The sequence below is a fragment of the Sorghum bicolor genome, chromosome 3 (assembly GCF_000003195.3).
Source record: "Sorghum bicolor cultivar BTx623 chromosome 3, Sorghum_bicolor_NCBIv3, whole genome shotgun sequence".
NCBI lineage: Eukaryota > Viridiplantae > Streptophyta > Magnoliopsida > Poales > Poaceae > Sorghum > Sorghum bicolor.
In genome coordinates this window covers 38,370,528-38,375,527 of record NC_012872.2, presented here as the reverse complement: position 1 = coordinate 38,375,527, position 5,000 = coordinate 38,370,528, and the positions used below count along the sequence as shown (strand labels likewise).

General features: G+C 36.9%; 2 non-coding genes across 2 annotated transcripts; one reads left to right on the top strand and one right to left on the bottom strand.

The window, feature by feature from the left end:
* Nucleotides 326–398, top strand: TRNAF-GAA. The gene has a single exon. It is a non-coding gene; the product is annotated as a tRNA-Phe (tRNA).
* TRNAF-GAA lies at nt 4,182–4,254 on the bottom strand. Its single transcript has one exon. It is a non-coding gene; the product is annotated as a tRNA-Phe (tRNA).

The window sequence follows — 5,000 nt, the reverse complement described above, 5'->3', positions numbered from 1 at the left end:
ATCCCCAATAAAAAGCCCATTTTACTTCCTAACTATTGTACCAACCTCTATTTTTCATTAATGGTTCAAACAAGATTCACTATCTTTCTTATTCTACTCTTTCACAAACGGATCCGAACTTACTTCTTTGGATCTTATCCCATTCATACAAATGAACATATTATAGTATAGGCAAGTAATCCCTATTATTAAGTAAGTCATTCACAATCCATATCATTATCCTGACATTTACTAAGTCCAATTTTAGAAGACTTTTTTCTTTTTTAGTCCCTTTAATTGACATAGATACAAGTACGTACTCTACTAGGATGATGCACAATAAATGGTCAGGATAGCTCAGTTGGTAGAGCAGAGGACTGAAAATCCTCGTGTCACCAGTTCAAATCTGGTTCCTGGCACAGAAAAAAGGATCTACCGAATAGGTATTGATAAAAATTACTCGAGATGGATTGGGAATCAGGTCCGACAACGGGTTTTCCAACAAGCTGTACAAGGAGCTCTAGGAACTCTGAATAGTTGTTTGAATACCGAGTTACATTTCCGTACGATTCGTGCTAATATTGGCATTCTTGGGGCCATAGAATGGAAGAGATAATTAAATTTATTAGGTTTTGAACTTCTACTTTTGTTTAGAATTAATTCCAATGGCTTTTGCTACTATAACCTTCCCAACCACGATTTTTTATTCTATTCAGTTATTTCGCATAGAAATAACAAATTCTAACGATACTAAAAAAACAGTGGGTTCCATCGTTTTTATGGTTCCCTTTTAAACGGCGAGGCCCTCTCTATACACCGGAGCCCTTTCTTTCATTTCATCAAAAGGTATTGTGAACTTGTATAGTTCACATTCTTTGGCTCTACCTATCCATTATAGAGTAAATAACTCTTTTCACAATAAGAATTATTCATACAGTGACGGTATTTAATTATGAAAGTTGGCTAAGTAGCTGACCCTTTAGTCCGTTCTTTTAAGATAAAGGAGCATAAGCCTTTTTCTTTTTATTACTATTTCCTCCGCTTAATGGATAACCATTTGTTACCAATGGGGGAATTGCTTCTTCCAATCTAGATGATTGGATTTAAACCAAAGGAAACCATAAATTCCATATACCATAGAAATCTAGGATAGAGCTTCTCTATCCTATTCATTGGTAACTACAAATAGAACATTGCTATATGAAATGATCTACTAACTCATCTCAGATGCAAGTCCACTTTCAATATATCTCTGTATACTGTATACACGGATACAGAATCCGCTATATCCGTTTGTGAAATAAAGGCTAAATCCCCTCCCCTCAACTCCATATCCAAATAAAAGCGGTAAGGAAAAAGTTTTAATAAAAAGAAGAATCAATGGATTCATGATTAAACCCCTCCTACTTCTTGTATTTTCGTACAATTTTGATTAAGTGAGGGATCAAATAGAAATATGTAGTCAACTTTATTTGAAGGTAGTTTGGAGGATCATAAATATGACTATTGCTTTCCAATTAGCTGTTTTTGCATTAATTGCGACTTCCTCAGTTTTAGTAATTAGTGTACCCCTTGTATTTGCTTCTCCTGATGGTTGGTCAAATAATAAAAACGTTGTATTTTCCGGTACATCATTATGGATTGGATTAGTCTTTCTGGTAGCTATTCTGAATTCTCTTATTTCTTGAATTTGTTTAGTATTTAGTAACCCGATACAAAATAAATAAAGAAGGGCAGTGGGGATTACATTGGATGAATCCTTAAGGAAGACATATCACAAAAGAAACAAAGCCTAAAGTAAGCGCTCCTTGCCTTTGGTTTGAGCAAAACAGATTCTTGTTTCACCGAGGAAAAGAGAGAAGTTCTGGATAAATTGACAATGTCAACTTGAATTGACTAATTCAGTTCCGCCTATTCCACATTAATGGGAGTACATTTATGTTTCTGCTTCACGAATATGATATTTTTTGGACATTTCTAATAATAGCAAGCCTTATTCCTATTTTGGTATTTTGGATTTCAGGACTTTTAGCCCCGGTTAGTGAAGGACCAGAGAAGCTTTCTAGTTATGAATCGGGTATAGAACCCATGGGGGGGGCTTGGTTACAATTCCGAATACGCTATTACATGTTTGCGCTAGTTTTTGTTGTTTTTGATGTGGAAACAGTCTTTCTCTACCCTTGGGCAATGAGTTTCGACGTATTGGGTGTATCCGTTTTTATCGAAGCTTTCATTTTTGTGCTTATCCTAGTTGTTGGTTTAGTTTATGCATGGCGAAAAGGAGCCTTGGAATGGTCTTAACTGAATATTCAGAAAAAAAAAGAAGGAAAAGATTCCATTGAGACAATTATGAGTTTGATTGAGTTTCCGTTACTCGACCAAACAAGTTCTAATTCCGTTATTTCAACTACACCAAACGATCTTTCGAATTGGTCAAGACTCTCAAGTTTATGGCCCCTTCTATATGGTACCAGTTGTTGTTTCATTGAATTTGCCTCATTAATAGGCTCGCGATTCGACTTTGATCGTTATGGATTGGTACCGAGATCAAGTCCTAGACAAGCGGACCTAATTTTAACAGCTGGTACGGTAACAATGAAAATGGCTCCATCTTTAGTGCGATTATATGAGCAAATGCCTGAACCGAAATACGTCATTGCTATGGGAGCCTGTACTATTACAGGGGGCATGTTCAGTACAGATTCCTATAGTACTGTTCGAGGAGTTGATAAGTTAATTCCTGTGGACGTCTACCTGCCGGGTTGCCCGCCTAAACCAGAGGCTGTTATAGATGCCCTAACAAAACTTCGTAAGAAGATAGCGCGAGAAATAATTGAGGATCGAACTCTATGTCAAAGTCAAAAGAAAAATAGATCTTTTACTACCCGTCACAAACTTTATGTTCGGCGCAGTACTCACACTGGAACTTACGAACAAGAATTGCTCTATCAATCACCATCTACTTTAGATATATCTTCTGAAACTTTTTTCAAATCCAAAAGTTCAGTATCTTCCTACAAATTAGTGAATTAGGAGGGGTTCTTTTGTGCAGAAAAAGAAAGAGCAGTGCAATCTTTCAAACTTGCATTTGAAATGTGAAATATTTATACAAAGGGGGAGAGATCAAGACAATGCAGCAGGGTTGGTTATCTAATTGGCTAGTTAAACATGACGTGGTTCATAGGTCTTTGGGCTTCGATCATCGAGGAGTCGAGACTTTACAAATAAAAGCGGGGGATTGGGATTCCATTGCTGTCATTTTATATGTATATGGTTACAATTATTTACGTTCCCAATGTGCTTATGACGTAGCACCCGGTGGATCTTTAGCTAGCGTGTATCATCTTACGAGAATACAGTATGGTATAGATAACCCAGAAGAGGTATGCATAAAAGTCTTTGCCCAAAAGGATAATCCTAGAATCCCGTCTGTTTTCTGGGTTTGGAGAAGTGCCGATTTTCAAGAACGCGAATCTTATGATATGGTGGGAATTTCTTATGATAATCATCCACGTCTTAAACGTATCTTAATGCCTGAAAGTTGGATAGGCTGGCCCTTACGTAAGGACTATATAACCCCCAATTTCTATGAAATACAAGATGCTCATTGAGTGATAATAAATTCATGTTCACTTATACAACACAATTCCAGATTTTATTAAAGTAAAGGAATATTTTGAGGTTCTGTTCCTAGACGAAACGAAATACTTAGAATATAATATTCTAATTAATTCCTATTATACAAAAAGGTCCAGATAGACTGAACAAAAAGGGCTTCATTTCGATTTTCCAATTTGGAAAATCACATATTTGTTTCCTTCGTATGAACAGAAAAATACAATGACTCAAAGAAGTTCCTACCACGAACTTTGTACCGCGCATATTACTTAGAACAACTAGGAAAGTAGGATAAGCAAGAATAAAAAAAAATATTCTTCGGAATAGCGGCATACAAAATTAATAAGAAATGCAAAATGAAGAAAAGGGCACCTAATCTCACCTCTTTCTATACCATAAAGAAAAGAACCAGAGATTTGAACCCTTTTTTATTTTTAAAAGAAAAAGAAGTGTTTAGAGATTTATCTACTTACTCTAGACATTTATCTACTTACTCTAGACTAAGTAGATTTTTAATGAATATTTATCCCAATCCATCTCAAAATATTTGTATCAATATCTATTCGGTAGATCCTTTTTTTCTGTGCCAGGAACCAGATTTGAACTGGTGACACGAGGATTTTCAGTCCTCTGCTCTACCAACTGAGCTATCCTGACCCTTTCTTGTGCATCATCTTAGTAAAGTATTTGCATCTATGTCAATTAAAGGGACTAAAAAATAATAAAGTATTCCATTCAAAATTAGGAAATGGGGAGGGGTAGTCCTATGCATTGTGGATGGCTTACTTAATAATACTTAAAAAAATCGAATTAATAATCGAGATTCCTTGCCGATACTGTACTCTAATAAATAAATTATCGGGTGCCAGGCGAAGAAGGAGATTTGACACGGATTTCTATCATATTGACACATTCTCGCTTCAATGTTAATGTGTGGGAAGTGGCACATTGGATGGCTGCGGAGAAGTGCTAGGGCTAGTGGAGGGTGTAAGCTAAGGGTCTTGAATGTCTGGAATGTGTAGGGCGGCCCTCATTATTGAATTTATCCGCCTTCGATGCAACCAAATTCACTATTGACTTACGAGTTTATGCATGCTTCATTCCTATATCGGCACGTATTATCCGTAGGCGGGTTGTGAGACATCTTCCTCTTAGTGCTACAAATGGCTTCTTCCTTAGGCTTTCCAACCCAATTCCTTTCAGGAGTATTTTTTCTCGTAGAGTGGAGCGTTGAAGTTTCTCATTTCTGCCTGTTATCATAGCCAAACAGGTAGAAAACTTAACACATCCATGAGAGTCTGCCCATAGTAGATAGATTTCTTTGGTGCTTCTCTTCTCCGCTGCGCGCCTGGCTCATTCCCTCAGCTTTAGGAAAGAGCGAGCCATTCCTTGCCGGGGCGGTA